The sequence below is a fragment of the Suncus etruscus genome, chromosome 13 (assembly GCF_024139225.1).
Source record: "Suncus etruscus isolate mSunEtr1 chromosome 13, mSunEtr1.pri.cur, whole genome shotgun sequence".
Classification (NCBI taxonomy): domain Eukaryota; kingdom Metazoa; phylum Chordata; class Mammalia; order Eulipotyphla; family Soricidae; genus Suncus; species Suncus etruscus.
In genome coordinates this window covers 85401617-85422759 of record NC_064860.1, presented here as the reverse complement: position 1 = coordinate 85422759, position 21143 = coordinate 85401617, and positions in this window count along the sequence as shown.

Below are 21143 nucleotides of genomic sequence, written 5' to 3'. Positions count from 1 at the left end.
CAAACTTATTCTTATACTTACTAATGTATTCAAAGTAGATTACATAGGATTCAGTATGTGCTCCATAAGTGCTAACTGATTGTGCACAAACCCTTTACATAGATGTAAATGAGAGATTAAAAAATGCCATTGAATAATTCAACAAGTAAACTACGTAATTAAGATATGAATTTTAAATATATTAGGTTTGACTACAAAACACTCTCTACAATTCTAGGTTACTACTAAGGTGCTTTCATTGGTTGATTAAATTTGCATTGGTGTATCAAATGTTGAAACTCAGTCTAGAACAGACTTCATTTGCTATACAGAATAACCATATTGTTTTCTCTATAAGACGCACCTGACCATAAGATGCACATCGTTTTTAGACAAGGAAAACAAGAAAAAGAAATATTCTAAAGTAAATGATGCAATGTGTCAGAAGACAGCAGCTGGGAACAACCAGCCTATGAGGCTGACATATTTACAATACGCCAGTCCACAGCTGGTTAAACACATTTTTCTAACTTTTTTTTTAAACATCAGAAAATTAAAAAAAAACAAAAACAGCATTTTTTGAATACTCAGGTTTCAACTCCAGGCAGAATTCTCTCCATAATACACACAGACATTTCCCCCATATTTGGGGGGAGAAAAGTTCGTTTTATGAAACAAAAATTATGGTGTTGTGGGTTTTTTCTTTAAAGCATTTTATTATGGAAGGGGTTGGGCCAATAAATGAAAAATTGTGAAGGTTTACCATCAAATATGTTTGGTTGCATTTTTCCCATTCGAAACTCATAAATAGATTAGTATATTGATTCCTCTAAGTTTTAGTGCTCTAAAACTTTGTAATTAAAAGATAAAAATATTTTGATTGCCCACTCATATATCAAACATTTGTAAAACAAAATACAGAATATTATCACAGCTTTTGTATAGGTCTTAAAATTTTTTATTTCTCATCTATATTTCTACGCAATATTTTGAGAAAAATTTAAAATATACAATATGATAAATTTTGCTTAATTGCTAAAGTACTCTTCATATTTATGGGATTGTATTCCCTTATATTCTTTCTTCCTTGGTACAGTTAATACTTAGAAACATTGTTTAATCAGAAAACATTTTAGGAAAAAAAAGATGTCAAAGAGATGCAGTAATTAGGTAGAATAGTGATTTTCATGTGACCAACCCAAACTTGATCTCGGTCATCATATATAGAATTCCAAACCGCACCAGAAAGGATTACCTGAGAATAGGACTCAATTCTGAGCACAAGCTGGGTGTAATTCCTTAACTAAAAGAATAGTAATGCTGACTATAACATAATTACAGAAAGAAAATGTATAGATATTTGGAAAGATGAATGACACTGCTATGGATTATAAAGAAGACTAAAATAAATGTTTTATTATTTAAAGTTTTTATTATTATATCTGTAGGGTAAAGTTATCCAGATTTTTTGTTGTTGTTCTTTGTCTTTGGGCCATACCTGGTGACTTTCAGTGGTGACTCCTGGCTATTCGCTCAGAAATTGCTTCTATCTTAGGGAACCATATGGGACACCAGGGATCGAACCTAGATCCATCCTGGGTCAGCTGCGTGCAAGACAAATGCCCTACCATTGTGCCATTGCTCTTGCCTGGGTACCCTGATTTTTAAATAAATTAAAACCTCTATTTAACTAAAAGTATTCTCAGGAGGGAAAAAAGAACCACAAAAAAAAGAGAAAGAAAAAAAATAAGTCCTGATAATATAAAATATATTAAAATTGATAAAATAATATAAATGATTAAGGGACTGGGCCACACCTAGTGATAAATAGTGGGTTAACTCCTAGTGGAGCTGGGTTTGGAGGCAGGATAGGGCTAAATCTTGTGCAAGGGATGAAACCAGGCTAGCAGCATGCATTGAAAATTGCCTTAACTTTTCTGCCATTGCTCTCATCAATCTAAATTGTTTTTATATACAAGTTGATTTTTTTTTTTGGTTTTGTTTTGGGCCACCCCCCGTGGTGCTCAGGGGTCACTCCTGGCAGTCTGCTCAGAAATAGCTCCTGGCAGGCACTGGGGACCATATGGGACACCGGGATTCAAACCAACCACCTTTGGTCCTGGATCGGCTGCTTGCAAGGCAAACGCTGCTGTGCTATCTCTCTGGGCCACAAGTTGATTTTATCTTTAATGGAATGTTTTAAACTATTTCTAAGAGCTCTTGGATACGAGGAAAGAAGACTTTAATGTTTAATATATTGCAGTGCTTTGCACATTGTTTGAGCTCTTGGCTGGTTATGTCACTAATAAACACTAGTGACTGATTTTGGAAAAATCAAGACTCCAAAATATATAGGCCTCAAACCCAGTTGGAAATTGAAACAAAATATTACCCATTGCTTCACTTTTGATCTTGCAGTTACCTTTCCAGAGGAATCAATTCAATTTAAGCTGATTGATTCTGTGTTAAGCAGGTTTTCCTTTAGTTGTCCCAGTAGTTGTCCTCTCAGCTGAAAATCTACAAAGAGAAGATTTGAAGGGCACTCTTAGGGGATATACTGAGAAACCATGGAATTGATTAAATAGTAATTTAAAAAAAAAAAAAACAACACTACTTCTTTTGCAAGTACCTCATGTTTTTGTTTGTATTGTATCATGCTGAGAACCAAAGGGGGTAAGAATGGAGCAGGGCTGGAAAAATTTCTTATTGCTTTTGTGCCCTGTGGCAATCTTTTGAATGGGGCAGGTATTTTCAAAGTAACACTTGTCTAAAAGAACCAGAGTCTGGAAGGAGATCAGCAGCTTGAAAACTTCCAGAGTTAGGTTTCATTACTGGAAACAAATTCAAATGAAACTTCTGTTTAGAGAATAGATCCACAACAGGGGTCCCAATGTGGGCCTTTTTATAATAGAAATGAAGGTAAGGCTGTGTGTTAGATCTCACTTATTTTCTAACATCTGTTTCTTATTCAGTTTCTTAGATCCAGGATTCTTTTCCATAATGATAAGTGAATATTACATTTATAAAATAAGTATGTAACGAAACAGCTCTGTATGTACTTTAATAGGGAGACTAAAAGCAAAAACATTAACTAGAATAGAAAATTTACTTTAACTACATGCTATATTCTAACAAGAAAAATTTACTTTTGAAATATGACATCTCATGCCTATATTCATAGCTAGAAAGCCACAAGCACTAAATATTTTCTTTAGTCTTAAATGAAAAGTGAGCATCCATTTAAATTAGTCAAAAGATCTACTCTTCCATCAAAAAATATTAGATACATACTTTTGTTGGCAATATTTTTGTAGTTTTAGTAGGCCAGGTATGTTTAAAGTAACACATCTAAAAGTATGTTTTGAGAATTTTGTCATCAAGTTAAAAAATTCAATGTAATTTTTATACTTATTCTCCAGTGTTTAAGATTGATAAATTTTTATACTTTTATTCTCCAGTGTTTAAGATAGATAAATTCAAAACATAAATTTTGATTGTCATAAAGAAACTATTTTATAACTCTTTTAGCAAGTATATTATGATAATCTTTGACTATCTCTACTATTATATCAAAACAAATAAGACAATTAAATAATTGCATACAAATTCTGAAGATCTTTTTAAGTCTTAGCTTGGACTACCATAGCAACATAAGATGAGGTGGCTAAAACAGCAGAAATTAATTTTTTCAAGCTTTCTGGAGTCTAGAAAGTTTGATATCAATGCCCAGCAGGCTTTAATTTTTCACGGAGGGCTCTTTGGTTTCAAATTTTTGTCTTTTCACATGTTCTCCCAGTCCTCGTATGATATGAATCCCTGATATGTGCTTTATAACAGGAGGTCAATTTCCACCCCCTCAAAATTCTCAGACAAGGGGCCGGAGAGATAGCACAGTGGTAAGGCATTTGCCTTAGACGCAGAAGGATGGTGGTTCGAATCCCGGCATCCCATATGGTCCCCAGAGCCTGCCAGGAGCGATTTCTGAGCATGGAGCCAGGAGTAACCCCTGAACGCTGCTGGGTGTGACCCCAAAGCAAACAAACAAACAAAAAATTCTCAGACAAAAGTCTAGAGGTTCAGTGAAAGAAATTGAGATGGCATTGTCCAGAGGTGCTTGAACTACACTCAGCAATGCTGCGCAGCTTTGCCAGTGCTAGACTGTGCAGCTATGGATCAACCCAGGGTTGGTCACATATAAGACATGGTTAAGATTCTAGTATGATAACTTACCTTTAGATATCTGTATCTGATTTTTAGATTACTCCTAGAGACTTTACAAGAATCATGCAGTGTTGGGAAATAAAGTCTGGGGCTCATTCATGCAAAGCATGCACCGAAGCCCTTTGAGATATTATGCTTTTGTTAATTGATGCAAATGATCACAATTCTTTAACTTATAATAATCATTAATTATTCATGATTTTTTTAAGTTGAGAATCTGGGCAGATCTTAAGAAAATCTACTGTTTAAAATGCCGTATCTCTTCAGTCCAGGTCCTGACTGAATTGTAATCTCATCTAGATCAGTGACTGGGGAAAGTTAGGATTTATAGCTCACTGCGGTTGCTATCAGACTTAATTTTCTAGAAATTGTATGATTGAAGGTTTTCATTTTGTTCTATTGGTTGTTGACTTTCCTCTGGTCTGAAACTCTTAAAAAATTTCCTAACATGACTGCTTATTTTTTTCAAATAAACAAGAGTTTCTAACTCTATGCTTATTAAAGAGAATTTTATAAAATGGTACAATCAAAAATAATACATCTACTGAAGCCTATTTAAGAGAGTGACTTGCTAACACCATTGTATATTTTATTGGTGTGGAGCACATCTCAGATTTCAATTGGATTTAGGAGGAGAATTTTCATAAGAGCATGATTCATGGGTCTTTCTTTGAGTGTTTCTTCCATAGATAATAATCATCACATAGATCTTTGAGATTCAATAAAACTATCCAGAAAATTCCTATTCTATATTGTGAACTATTTATTAAAAGACACAGTTGCTATATTCCCCTGTCACATTTAATGAATAAAAACACTCTACTGAGGCAGTAACTAGTGTTTTGACCTTATCGTATCCCAGAGATTCAATAGAGAGCAAACTGAAAATAAACTGCACTCATCTTGATACTGGTTCTCTCTATTTTCAAAAACTTTTTTTAGATTATTTTTCAGTTTTCCAAACTGTTCATTTAGCATTTCATTAATTAACATTGAAGTCACCACACCTCCACTCTAGAACTTGTTCCAGTGTTTCTCCCACCTCAATCCTATATAAGCTTTCTACTGCAGTAGTTGGGCAACTGTTATTCTGGTACTATGCTTTGGTGCACTTGATTATGAGACATCGTTCTGAATCTGTCTTGCTCATTCCCTTTGTTATGCTTTGTTTAATTAAAAATACTCAGGGATGCTCAGGTGTAACTTCCAGATTTGTTCTCAGTAATGACCTTAGCAGTGCTGAGGGGACTTTATGGTATGGCAAAGATTGAGCCCTGGTTAGTCTTGTCAAAGCAAGTGCACTATCCACTGTACTATCTCTCAGCCCATGCCATGTTGCTTCTTGGCTCACTTTTCATTTAATATTATACACCCCATATCCATTCATAAAGCATAACTTTCATATTTTTATTTTATAATCATGTGGTATATTCCCTTTTAATTTGACCTTTGTGTATGTAGCTAGGAAATCATCTGAATTCTTTTTTTTTAATTTTGCATTCTCAACATCACTTGTTAAAGATGCTTAACACTGGTCCTTTTTAAAAATATTTGGAGGGTATTTAGGTTGGACCACAATTAGTCAATGTACACAGAGAAATGCAAGCAAGAACTAAGTAAGCTTAGAATCATAGTTTCACCATTCAAATTTTGGAAAGACAATGCATCCTAGTTCACCACTTGATTATACCTTCTAAGAGTATAAGCAGAATTGACAAAGCCAGGCTGAACATAGAAACTTTCCTTGTGGTGATATTTTTAGATACTGTGTCTGACCTGGGCAATAGAATAATCAACATAGAGAGAACTACATAACTCTCAAATGAAAGAAAATATTATTTATTCAGTCTTTTCATTGTTTAATGGAGTATTTATGTTTCACCAAAGTAGGCCATTATCTGACTTTAGATCAGCTAATTCATGGTCTGAGTTTCATTTCTTAGAACACACTGCTGAAAATGAAACTAAAATTAATCACTCTTAGAAGTGTAATCAATGCTTTATTACACACTACACTTTATTTTTTTTTAATTTTTTTTATTATTTTAATTATGACAACAAAGATGCAAAGAAAGAGGACAGGGTAAAGTTACAGTGGAAGCCCAATCACCCATAAACAGAATTCTCGGTAGTCCCATCGATGATATCCCAGCCTTGAACTTTCAGCCAAAGAACATTAAGAAAAACAAAACTGAACCCATGTACAATACAATTACTTTGTCCCTCAAATCCCCAGTTGTAGTACATACTTAGCAGCACAAAATATAATCTAAAGACATTAGATTTATATAACTCCTTAAACATTGAGGGCAAAGTACATTTCTCTAGTTCCATGCACATGCTTACTAGTTTAAGTTAGCCTCAAAAGTTTTAGTGGGTTGTTTTTCTTAAGGATTGGAGTCAAGGGAACATAGTAAAAAACGGTATTAAAGTGGCATTTGTTTGCATAGGCCCACCAAAACATAAGGGATATGGAAGGGCAAATTATGGTCTAAATACAAGGAGACCCTACCCCTGAAGTTTCCTGGCACAGGACTGACTCTAGGCTCCAGGTACACTAGTTTGTCCAATTCAAGTCATCCTCTGTAGTGGCAATACACCTCCATTCCTCACTTAGTCTCTGTTGTTGTTGGTATCATGCTTCTGTATTAAAGATCCTGGAGTCTGCATATCCCATATTGTAGTCAGGATGGTGTGGAGCATCCTCTCATTTCACCTCACACTTATGGGGCAATAGAGAGAACCATGTCCTGTAGAGCAGGTCATTGTTGTTGTCAAGTCTTCTCAGTGTAAACGGAAGTCTCTTTTTAGGAGGTCGATGTCAGACCCTTGGTAGAGTCTTTCCTGGTAGAGGACTGCTTCCAGCTGTTGCTATAAAAGACCTTGGATGTTTCGTAGATAGCTTGCCTGGTTCTGGCGTGAATGGAGGATGCCCATTCTTCTGAGGCCTGTGCCAGGTCATTATATCAATGTTCAGGGTGTAAGGTACATTGTACTGAGATTTATGAGATAAGAACTTATATGTATGTATGGTGTTTTCCCATTTTAATGTGTCTATGCAAACAAGGATCAATGCCGTGAAGCGTTATTGGTGCATCTGGAGGCAATGGGAACAAGACCAGCAATTTCCATGACATAGTTCAATCATAGGCATCAAACTGAGGGACAGTTCCACCAACAATCCTTACTGAACAGCTTACAAAGAAAAGACAAGATGAAAAGTGGATAGAAACATCATAGTAGAGGAATATATAGAGAGATACATCAGTTAAAGAAAGTACCCATAAAATATTCAAAAGATATATGTGTTCAATATGTGTTCAATTTCTGTCCTTCTAAGTAGTTCTGGGATTTGTTAGATCTACTGTATGTCTTTGGTCAGAGAATAGAACTGTTTGTTACTGAAGTTAAGAAGAGTAAATATGGGATACTAATGGTTGGGAGGAGCATTTGCAAACCCCGCGCGGTTTGCAAAATGTAGACTGGTATGGAATTGCCAGTGACAGACTGAGTATAGCTGAGCAGCTATCTGCCACCCCCCAGATCAATCTCCACCCCCTTAGCCAACCTCTGTAGCCACCTGGAGATCTGGAGGAAAGGGGGAGAGGAGGCCGCTGGCACATACAGAGGCCTGCCAGCTGCCCGCCCGTGCTAGCCAAAAATCCTGCTCCAGGAAGGGAGAGAGACCCTCCCAAGCCCGAAGGAAGGGGATTTAAGCCCCACCCTAGGCCAGAGTCCGGACCGGGCCAGGGAGTGGGGAAAACCCAGGGTGTCCCATCAGCTCCTTCCAGAAACCCACCTGGAGATCCGGAGGAAAGGGGGAGAGGGGGGTCGGGTGACCCATGTCCGAGCCCCCCTACCCTAAGCCGGGCCAAGAGGCCGCTGGCACATACGGAGGCCTGCCAGCTGCCCGCCCGTGCTAGCCAAAAATCACACTACACTTTATAAAGCACTTTTAAATATGTTCTCTTCACTCTATATTACGTGTGAAAGATATTTGATTAGAAGATATTTTAGAATTCTGTGAACTTATCTGACAATGTTTAGATAGTGGCAAATAAATTTTAAAATGTTTCTTTAATATTTCTTTAACGTTAAACAAATTTAATGTGTATTTTCTAGAGCAAGTAGAATATAATCTGATTTATGGCTTAAATAATAAACAGCTAAGTAAACAGTTTATGATTTTATATGGTATTGGTAAAAAAGATATTGTTTGATATATTGAATAGGATGAAAGATAAACATTTTAAATTTAAGAAAAACAGGAATAGAATAAAATTTTCAATGCCTACTAAACTAAAAATTCCAGAAAATAGATATTAAGTGGATGTTTAGTGTTTGGGAAATAGCATAGCAAATGGTGAGTGAATTAAACCATTTGATGATGTTTTGACACAAAATTAGCCTTTGGCCACTTTAAAAAGATAACCTTCCAAGAATGAAGACTCTCTTTTCAGAATGACTTTCTGTCAAGAAGTCTTCTGGATTTCAGAGGAAAAAGCTTCCTTCAATCATTTTTTTCATCACATGAATCACTTTTAATAAACTGCACCCACGACTAAAAATGTTATAGTATCATTTTGATAACTATGCTTCATATGGTTCCCTGAACCCCTCCAGGAGTAATCTATGAGTGCCATCAAGTTTGGTCCGTTAAAAAATAACAAGTGATGAAGATATTTTCTTACCTTTAACTTACATTGCATACATGAAATAGAATGATATATTGTAAGCAGTCTGCTCAATTATATACTATATAATGCTATGCTAAGATCCATGTGTTTTGTTTTCTATGTTATCTACAAATCAGACTTGATCAATTTAAGTGAAACATACGTTTGTAACATATAAAGTTAAAACCAAGAGGGCAGTATAAAATAAAAATGCAGATCCTTTTTCCAAAAATTGTTAAAATCATAACAACAATGCACTAGAGCCACAGCAGGCAATGGTGCTCTGCACTTCGCTTTTCCTCTGACTTTATATTATTTATGCTTATTTTGGTCTTTTTTTAAAACGTAGTACTTAGGAGACTGGAGCCATCGCACAGCAGTAAGGCATTTTCCTTGCACACGACCAACCGATCTTGGCAGAAACCCCCAAACAACCAAAATTCTAGGTATGACAGTATTTGGGCTGTCATTTACTTGACATCAGTTTTTGGAATGAGTGTGGACACATTTCCCCAGGCTTCTTGTATTTCTGGAAGTCCTGGCAGCCAAAGACAATTACTTAGCAATTTTTAATGACATCATGGTGAGATATATTAATTTTCACAATTTTTCTTATTGTACTATTTTTACTAGAACAATTTTATTATCACTTACTTGTAAATAAGCAATATAAAATATATTATTGCATGCATTCCAAGGTTATTGGCTTTGGAATGGTTGAAAATTTGGGTATAAGAGTGGAGAAAATGTTACATTGTAGTGGATTGGTTTTGGAACAAATATATTATGAGTAGCTATGTGATACATGGTCTTTCAATAAAGTGATTTGTATAAAAATCAATTTCCCTTAACTTATAAATACTCAATGCTAATAACCTAATATGTCTTGCTTATCTTTATGTTATTATAACTTCTAAAAATATATGTAAAAAAGAAGTAAGTTGATATTGTCTTGAGAGAGAATTGAAAATAGTATGTCTTTGGAAAAAGATCAATTTCATGGAAGGAGCAAGTAAACCTCTTTCGATATCTCTTTCTATGTGGGACTGACAACTGTTAAAGAGGAATAAAGTTTTATAGCTTTTTTTTTTATAATTTATACTACCTTCTTTTTTCTCTTTGTTATTTGTGCCATGAGTAGGGGGGTCAAACATACACATCTTGCTGTGGTACTCACTAAAGGTTGCACATCAGATCATAGCATTCACACCATCATTTATTGTGCTCATAAAGATATAATTGCTTTAATTTGTGGTCCTTGTACACATTTTGATAGTATTAATATGTGCTCTCCAGGGGTCACACTTCCTGATCACCATACTCATATATCTTGTATAAGTGCTAAGCTCACTGAGTTCTACTTTCCTAAAACTGATCATTTTGGGGAACCAGAAATGAATTGCATTGTAGTGATCACAGACAGCAGAGTTCCCAGGCACAAACAATAGAATTATCACAATTGTACACAGAACACATGGCAGTACAAAGGATCAAATGTATGACCTTATACTGTTACTGAGTCACTCCTTTCTATGATCTCTGTGCCTCAGACATGTTTTATTTTCCAAATCAGAAGTTCTTTTTCTACTCGCAAATTTATTCTAAACAGCAGTAGACTGTTCCATTGAATTAGTTTGTAATGAAACTAAATGGTTTCCTTTTGTTCCTAATACCATCAACATAAATTTCAATGAGTACTCTTTTTTTTTTTCATGGTGTTTTGTTCACATGAATATAGGATAACTTTATTTTTATTCTTATATAACAGACGTGAAGTTGATTTGTCTATTTTGGCTTGGACTGGATTGTCAGAAACCACATCAGGAATTAATATTGATCTTATACACAATAGAGAAAAATTAGTATATTTACAGAATTAATTCTATTCTACTGTATGAGCACCTTGGTAGAATCTATAACCCCAAGTCATTTTTAGAAACTCCAAAAGAGAGCAAGAAACTTTAAAATGCAGGTGTCACAAGTGGAATTTTATAGTAAAATTTTGGCCTAGATGTTTCTGAGTTCTAAGAGTCTAATTAAGAGCTCAATCTACATAAATGAAATACAGAATATAAAATAAAACAATCATATGATTATTGCTATTCTCACTGACTTGCAAAATAACCAGCCATGTTTAGTAGAACTAAACTTAATTTTAAGTATTTATCAATATAGAAGATGTAGAAAAAAACATGTCTTAGTTATGTTAATATATGTAAATATATGTACGGATATATGGCTTTTCAATTAAAGTCATCTTTGTCATTTTTGGTGGTTTCTTGGTTTGTTTTATCTGTGTACATGGATGGAACTTAGCCTTTCTAATATGATTTAAATTAATGATTGATGCAGTAGAAACAATTTAAGGACATATGACTACACAAAATATACTACATTGTCATATGATATATATATATGTAATAAGTATAAAATATTACTTGTCTGTAAAAAAGATGACATTATATAATTTGTAATTACATGATTAAGCTGTATGTATCTTGCAGAGCAAAGTCAGCCAGAGAGAATGAGACAGACACAAAATTATCTCTCTCATATATGAGATATAAATAAGAATAACAAGGTATATCAATATGAAAAAAGGCAACAGAATCTGAGAAGTGGTCTAAAAAACTGAGCTTACTATGAATGGGAGTCTGAAAGTCAGGGAAAGCAGGCAGGGGTGATGTCCAAAAACAATATTGGGGAAAGATACTTGGGGTTAGAATATTGTATATGTGGAAATCTATCATGAATAGAACTCAAATAACAGTGAGTGAAATGATAAAAATGAAAGAACTGATGGGGTACCAGAAGAATAACTTCTCAACTGAGAATGCTTCATTTGCAAATGTAAAATCAAGGATTCGAATAATTAATGTTAGTACATGCCATGCACAAAATACAATACAGGAACCCTATTGTTTTGCATTTTGAAGCTTTATTATCTGTGTTTTGCCCATCCAGCTGCACCATTACATTTAAGGATCTCAAGGGAATTTGTGTCCCTTGCCTAAGTTCCAAGTCCTAGAGAGTGCTACCACCAGACTTTTCTCTATTGAAGAGTGTGCCTCCTGATAAACATGTGTGCAAACATTATAAATAAAGAATGAAACCCATGATGAATGCCTTGGGCACAGCTTCTGAATTATACAAACCTAAATAACATTAGAGTTACATATGTAGAAGCAAACAACAAGGTTTGTGTATAACGCCTGGTCATTGCAGCAACAGCTTTCTCCTTTAAAATATCCAGATAGGGGCTGAAGAGATAGCACAGAAGTAGGGTGCTTGCCTTACAAGCAGCCAATGCGGGAAAACTTATTTCTAATCCTGCCATCCCATATGCCTGCCAAGAGTGATTTTGGAGTACAGAGTAAACCCTAAGAGCCACCGACTGTGACCCCAACCACAAATATATAAATCAATCAATCAATCAATAAAATAATATATTTAAATATTTTATTTTATTTTTCTTTGCCATAGAAATGCTGAGCATGGATATTAATGAGAACAACAGAAAACAGCAGAACATTCTTGTTTGCTTGTTTTTGGACACACCTGGCAGTGTTCAGGGGTTCCTCCTGGCTGTGTACTCAGTAATCACTCCTTGCAGTGCTTCAGGGACCTTATGGGATGCCGGGGATCAAATTTCAGTTGGCCACACGCAAGACAAATGCCTTAACAGCTGTATTATCACTCTGGCGGCACCAAGACAATGTTTTATTTTAAGAAAAATCATTGTACTAACTTTGCTTTTGAAAGCGTCTTTTTCTGAAACCCCTCAGTGCTGTGAAATTCTTCCTTCTAAGTGAATATATTTAATATACTGTAGCTCACAATAGTAATGATTTTATATCTAGATGATGAAATGAGTTAGCAGTAAGCTTTTGGAAAGTATAGAGGTGGGCTCTTAAATATAACCCATTTGAAAATATTTGAATCCTATATGTTTCTCATTAATTCTATTTATCTTTATGTCTGTATCATTTTGTTTTTTTCTCTTGCACTCATTTTAGACTTCTGACCTACTTGAAAATCATTAACCAAAGTAAACTGAATTTCTGGATTCCACCTGATCACTAATATTTGCATTTGAATGTCTTTCATTTATTTCATATTCTAATCTCCTTTTTAGTTACTTCTACCTTCTCTGATCTGATCACATAACAACCATCTAGATCTGTTGATGAGATAAACTCTTTAAAGAAAAGGTCTAGGTAAAAGTAAAAAGAATTTGAAGGAGGAAAAATAGCCCAAACTGGGTTCCATTGTACTTATTAATCTAAAAACCTGGTTTTCATTTTGTTCTCTGTCTGCATTTTGTGAGACCCACACCACTTCCTTTTCATCATTCCTGAGCACACATTCCAGAGCAGATGTTCATAATAAAGAGATACATATAGAAAATGTGCATAAAGCGACTTCCAAAGTAGAATCCCAAGGAGGGCTGTCAAGTTTCTCTTTATGGATATTTTGGCTCCAAGTCATTTTTATATCCATCCTAGCTCTCAATCAAGTTGATGTTGAAAGGTAAGCTATCTTGATTATTTCCACATTTCTTGCCATGATAGTGTAAGACAAAATCCGGAGAGAATTGAAACATCATCTGTCATGTTTAGCTGGGATAAAGTTACATGACATTTAAAGTGCAGGAGCAAGGAAAGTATGTGCCAACGTGGAAGTTTTAAATCCTCATTTTTTGAACACTTACAGCGATGCCATGCTAATCCCACAGTGCTGGTGCCCTGTCTGCTGCTGACATGCCATCTGCTCCAGTTCATATTGGATGTGATCAAATGTGAACCTCAAAGACCTTTACAAAGCTTAGCCTTATTGGAGTCCTGAATCATTAACTTTCACCCAGGCTCATCACATTTTTTCCTTCTGCCCACACAAGTTTTACTTAATAGGGAAGCAATTGACATGTGGCAGGTAAAAAAAAAATACCCACTGATGGAAAAATCAAGTTAAGTGCACTTTTCTGCAGAGTCATGGAACCTCGAGTTGCCTAGCTTTTCACTACCTAGCATCTTTGTGTAACTCACATTCATTCTAAACTTGTGTGTGAGCTGATTCAAATTTTAATTGCTTCACCTCTTAGTAGAAAAACTGAAGAAATGTTTCTCATTTGAAAGGGATTAAAAGTGGGAAGAAACAATAATAGCTGAGTTGTTCATTTTTATTTTTTTAAATAATATCTACTTAAGCACCATGATTACAAATAAGTTTGTAGTTGGATTTCAGTCATAAAAAGAATACACAGTGCAACATTCCTACCACCAATCACCATCTTCCTCCCACCTCCCACCTGTATTCGAGATAGCATTCTATTTCTCTCTCTCACTACCATTGTCATGATAGTTGTTAACATAGTTATTTTTCTAACTAAACTCACTACTCCTTGTGGTAAGTTTTATATATGGGCCAGTGCTTCCAGCCCTCATCTCTATTGTATCTGGGTATCATTACAATAATGTCTTTTATTTGTCTTAAATTCCACTGATGAGTGAGACTATTCTGTGCCTCTCTCCCTCTGACTTATTTCACTCAGCATAATAGTTTCCATGTCCATCCATGTATAGGAAAATTTCATGACTTCATCTCTCCTGACAGCTGCATAGTATTCCATTGCATTTATGTACCACAGCTATTTTAAGCCATTCATCTGCTGAAGAATATCTGGTTTGATTCCAGATTCTGGCTCTAATGGCACTTCTCAGTAGAAATCAGAGCAATATCTTTTCTATGTTAGAAGACCTTATTTTGTTGCATGTAGGAATCATTGTGACAAAATTATTCCTAATGGTGTTTCATTGCACTATCATAACATTCATTCTTTTGGATTTAAATATTTGAATTTAATAAAGGGTCGTGAATAAATTACCAGTTTATATTTGAAAACAATCAGGAATATCCTCTACTAAAAGCTGAGTAAGCACCTGATGCAGTATGAATCAGGTATGAATGAGTGTCATTTTAATGAGATTTAGAAGGCAAGCAATTCTGAAAGTTGAAAGAGCAGTTCCAAAAATCATCTCATTTATTTGTTGAAAATAAACTCTTCCCTATGCTTACAATTTCAGTCAGAGAGGATGATGAAATGCATAAAACTAAGATAGTTTTTGCACTTAAATTACTTATGAATGTTTGAACAGTGTATGACATGCTATTATCAGGTACCAAACAAATTAACAAAGAAATCTTGGTGTTCTCTACAATAAATCAACCCTTTTATGAGCCTCATTATTGATTTTCATTTAATACATGACTGTATGAATGTAGAATCCATGTTAACTTAAGGATTAAGAATAATTAGTAGCTTACATAACAAGTATGAAAGATCATATAGTACTTGATAGTCATTAATTGCTTCTATCTACTAATAGATAAAAGTACTTCATCTAGGTCACATCAAAGCTATTCAGGTGAAATGTGTTTTTATTTTATTAATTTTTATATAATTTTTATTTTAATCATAGTGGCTTACATATTGTTCACAGCAATATTTTAGGTACATATTAACATTGAATCAGGGGAATTCCCACCACCGAATTGTCCTCCCTCCACCTCCGCTCCCGTCCTGCCTCCCATAGCCTCCACCTTCACCCCCGTGGCTGCTAGAATGAGTGGTCCCCTCTGTGCCTAGCTTACTACTTAGTGATCTTTCAACTGTTTGGTCATGGTACCTCCATTATATCCCCCTCTAATTGGGAGGCGGGACTATATAGTTAAGGTTACGTGGTTTTGTTTGAAGAAGAGAAAAGTAATAAAATGGGGTAAAAATCAAATATGCCGAAAATGGGCAGAGTCCTTCTAGAGGCTCTCATCCTCGGTTTGAGAGACAAAGGGGAAAAAGAAGGTGGAACACCACATCAATATACAAAGAAGTACCGAATAAAATATCCAATGAGCACTACACAATAAAGATAGGCACCACATATTTGCCATGGACTTGAGATAAAAAACATGACAGAGCATAAAACGGAAGAGAAAAGAAGAAAGAATAAATAAATAAAAATGGAGACAAACAGTTCAATATCCACACCAAATCAAAGCAATAGACAAAAGCTAGATAGATTTTGTCTCTCTCTTTTTTTCCCCTTCCTGCATAGGCACAGTAAACATTGGGGTCATTCGAAAAAGAATTCCCTTGGCCTAAGAGATACAGGGTTTCTCCACCCTTGGAGTATATTGTCATGGGATTAACTATAGACTCCTTTCTAGTTCATTCACTCTCTGGTTGGTGCTTTTGTGGTGTATGGGGAGACTTCTGCTCCATCCTGGGTGGTAAAATCAGGTCTCTGTATTTAGAGATTTCCGTTTCTGCACAGGTCAAGGATGGAACTTATGATGAAGTCTTTCTTTGTGGTTCTAGAAGTTCTGTTCCCATAGTGTCTTTATAATTCGTCTTCTGTGGTTGGTGGTCTTGGTTCTTGTGCTTATCCTAGGATGGAGCTTGGGATAGCGTCTTTCGTTATGTTACCAAAAGACCCATTCAGTTGCTACTGTCTCAGTCATACTCTGGAATTAGAGATCATGGTTGTTGTGCAGGTCGTAGGTCAAACCCTAGACTAGGATTTTTTTTCTTGGTCCCAAAAAACATACTGCCCTGTCATGGTTCTATCAGTCAGTCATCTGTAGATCACAATCTTGGCTTTTGCACAGACCAAAGGGTGACAAGTCTTCTGATTTTGTCTCATTGTTAGCTGGTGAGGTAGGTCAAGTTGTTCCTAATTTCCTCGTTGTCAGGATATCTTATTAGAGCTGGGCCATGTTGGTGTTTGAGCAGTATTAAGGATGTCCCAGATGAGATTTGGTTCCTGTAGCTGTTGTGAAGAACTGTGTCGTTTCTATGCCTGGGATCCTGGATTTCAGGCTGGACAGTCGGCGTCTAATCACCTGGGTTTAAGTTGGGCCCACATGACATATATACAAGGTGGAGATGCCCCTTTGTTGTAAAAAAGTATGAGTTCTTTTTTCTTTTCTTTTTTCTTTTGGTTTTTGGGTCACATCCGGCAGTTCAGGGAACCATATGGGATGCCAGGATTCGAACCACCGTCCTTCTGCATGCAAAGCAAATGCTTTACCTACATGCTATCTCTCCAACCCAAGTTCTTGTCCCTAGTAGATAAGAGCCTGTTTTTAAATGTAACCTTACCCTTTTTTTAGTGTGCCTTTGCAGGAAGAAATGGTGCTACATTATACTGCTAGTGCATTTGGAGGTGGAAAGAAAAAAATACAGAAGCAAGTCACACATCCAAAAAAGATAAAAATAGAGATAAAACTATACGTGCTCCCGTATATATAGAGAAAAACGTGTTTTTAATAAAAATAAAATAAAAAGGAAATAAAAAGGAACAAAGTGATGCAGGAGACTACCTTACATTTGGGGAAGAGCAGGTAAGGAGGTAGTGTTATACAGGGCTTGCACTTATGATGGAACAATAGGTTTCCCATTGTCTTTTGAGATTTTCTTGTGGGGTGTGTTCCCGGACACCTTTTCATCACACAACCTGACCTTCTTGAGATTGGCAAAAGATTTGCAGCAGGGAGGTCTTGGGTAGAGTTCTTGCATTGGGAGTCCTTTTAGAGATAAGTCTGTTATCAAGCAACAGTCAGCGTTAGGAAGAGTTGGTAAAATGGGCCACACTACGTGAGTCAGCAGGGGTGTTGGTTGTCTTTTCTTGCCGGCGATGAGGTGTAGGTTTGAGTGGGTGTCCTTTGCTTTGGTGCTGGATACTGGTTCATTGGGGTAGGGGGTCAGTCTTGATGCCTAATAGATTAAGAACTGAGGGTGAAGAGTTTTAATAAGGTGGGAAATCTGGATGGGATTGAGGGGTGAAGGGATAGTCAGATTTCTAACAGGGGGAGGGGAAAGCATATGGAAGGGGTAGAAAAGGAGAAAAGAACAAATAAGAGTGTAAAGAAAAAGAAGAGAAAAAAAGTAGTGAGAAGAGAGGAGAAAAGAGCAAAGGAATGTTAGTTTGCTTGCATGAGTTCGATGAGTCGGCCCTGTAGTATAACTCTGTAGGTCACAGTTGCTGCTTCAGTGATCTGGCTGGTCATGTACTTCAGGTCCTAAAAGAAGGTATAACCTAGAAATAAAGGGTATGTTAAAGAGTCTTATCAAGACCTCTTCATATCACAAGCTGGGTATGGTATCTCATGTGACTGAGTCCCGAGGTGCCATCTTAGGTTGTCCACCCTTTGTATCCAAGAATGCCTGTGGACAAAAAAGATGAGAGGTTATTTTGAATATAGTGAGATTAAGACATTAAACCATATTATTTTGATATGCTTCCATGGGAGTCAGTAATTTTCCATGGTAATTTTTACCTGTAAACCTGTATAGAATCCCTAAGAGATTATTATGGGCCTTTGTAGTAAAAGACTGATTACATACCTGTACTCTCTCTTCACTGCTGTTTTTGCTGTTGTTAGTTTCTTTATGGTATAATGTCTAGTCAAGAGTTTGTGTTCCTCTTTCATGTGATTTGGGCAATACTCCCAAGTATATGTTGACTGTTACAGTGATTGGAGTTTCTACCCAGTAAAACCCTATTATTTGAACATTGAGTATTAGATTTATATATGGTATATGTTCTAGGTGCTTCAGATAAGTGCTACCATTTTGTGTTTATCTTTCATCTTCTGGCTTACTTCGTTTAACATGATATGTTCTAGGTCCATCCATGTTGATGCAAACTCCATGATTGTATCATTTCTGACTGCCATGTAGTATCCCATTGTGTATAGATAAAACATCTAATGATCCACTCATTTGTTGCTGGACATCGAGGCTGGCTCCAAGACTTGGCTATTATACTGAGTGCTGCGATAAATAGTGGGGTGCACACATACTTTGGGATGAATGTCCTCCGACTTGGCGGTAGATACCTAGGAGAGCTATTACTGGGTCAAATGGCAGCTCAATTTGAGTTCCTTGAGCACTCTCCATACTGTTCTCCATAGGGGTTGGCCTAGGGGGCATTCCACTAGCAGTAGATGAGAGTGCCTTTCATACTGCATCCCCACCAAAAGAAACTTCCTTTTTTTTTTTTTTTATGTGAGCCATTCTCACTGGTGTAAGGTGGTATCTCATTGTTGTTTTGATTTGGACTTCTGTGATGATGAGTGAAGGTGAGCATGTTTTCATGTGTTTGTTGGCCATCTTTAGGTATTCCTCAGAGAAGTGTCTATTCATTTTGACTTCCCATTTTTTATGGATTTATTTGGTTTTGGGAGCTCCTCTTTCTGTGTGCTTTGTATATTCTGGATATCAGCCCTTTATCTGATATGTTGAGTGTAAAGATTTTTTTCCCAGTGAGTTAACTCTCTTCTTGTGTTAAGTAGGGTTTCTTTTGCCATGCAGAAGCTTTTTAGTATGTTGTAGTTCGATTTGTTTATGTTTGACGCTAAAGTTCTTGCCATAGGTGCTCCATCCTTGAAGAACTTTCTGATATATAGGTCTTTGAGTGTTCTACCTATTTTATTCTCAATAAACTTTATAGATTCGGGTCTGTTTTCAAGGTCTTTGATCCATTTTGAGTGACTTTTGTATAAGGAGTGAGGTATGGGTCAATTTTGAATTTCTTACCTGTGGTTTTCCAGTTGTACCAACACGATTTGTTGAAGAGACTTCCTTTTTTCCATTTCAAGTTCTTGGCTCTTTGTCAAATATTAGTTGACTGTATATCTGGTGATTTATGTCTGGAAATTTTATTCTAACCCACTGGTCTGAGGTCCGGTCTTTGTTCTAGTACCATGCTGTTTTGATCACTATAGCTTTATAGTATAGTTTCAAGTTAGGTAAAGAGATGCCACCCAGCTTCTTGTTTTTTTGATATCTGTTTGGCTATTCTGGGTCTTTTGTGGTTTCAGATAAATTTTATGATTGGTTGTTCTAATTTTTTAAAGAATGGTGTCTGAATTTGGATCAGGATTGCATTAAATCTATATAGTAGTTCTGGTAGGACAGTCATGTTGATTATGTTGATTCTACCTACCCATGAGCATGGGATGTTCTTCTATTTCCTTAGATCCTCTTCAATTTCTTTCTGGAGTGTTTTGAAGTTTCCCTGGTATAGGTCCTTCACTTCCCTTGTAAGCTTGATTCCTAGGTACCTATATTTTTTTGATACTATTTTAAATGGAGTTGTATTTTTAACCTCTCTCTCCTCAAGTTCATTTTTGTGTAGAGAAATGCTACTGTCTTTTATATATTGATGTTGTAGCCAGCCACTTTGCTGTATTGGATAATTGTTTCTAGGAGTTTTACTGTAGACTCTTTAGGGTTTTTGATGTATATCATCATATCATCTGCAAAAAGAAATAGTTTGAGTTGTACTTTCCCAATTTGGATTTCTTTGATTCCCATCTCTTGTCAGATTCCTATTGCTAGAACTTCTAAGATCATATTGAATAAGAGTGGAGAAAGTGGACATCCTTGCCTATTTCCTGACCTTAGTGGAAATGCTTCTAGTTTTTTGCCAGTAATGATAAAATTGGATATGGGCATTTCATAGATAGCTGTAACTATCTTGAGGAAGGTTCCCTCTATTCCTGTTTTGCTGAGTGTTTTCAACATGAACGGGTGTTGGATTTTGTCAAACTCCTTCTCTGCATCAGCTGATATGATCATGTGGTTTTTGTCTTTCTTGTTGTTGATGTGATGTATGATGTTGATTGATTTGCATATGTTGCACCAACCTTGCATTCCTGGGATGAAACCCACTTGGTCATCATGTATAATCTTTTTGATAAAGTGCTGCTTTCGGTTTGCTAAAATTTTGTTGAGAATCTTTGCATCTATGTTCATTAGTGCGATTGGCCTATAGTTTTCTTTCTTAGTGGTGTCTTTTCCATCTTTGGGAATGAGTGTGATATTAGCCTCATAAAATAAGTTGGGGAGGATTCCTGTTTCTTCGATGATTTGGAAGAGCCTATGGAATAGTGGTAGTAAGTCTTCTGGGAATGTTTGATAGAATTTGCCTGTAATTCCATTTGGACCTGAACCTTTGTTCTTAGGTAGTTTATTAATTAAATCTTCTATTTCCTCTGAAGTGATTTGTCTGTTTAGGCTTTCTAGGTCTTCCTTATCCAGTCTCGGAAGATGTTATTTTTCCAGGAATCTGTCAATTTCTACTGGGTTCTCTAGCCTAACTGAGTATAGTTGTTCTCAATAAGTTCTCATTATATGTTGCCAGACTCACCTGGCATCCACTGTCTGCCCATGGGAGGCTCAGGTCCACTCCGGAGCTTAGGGGG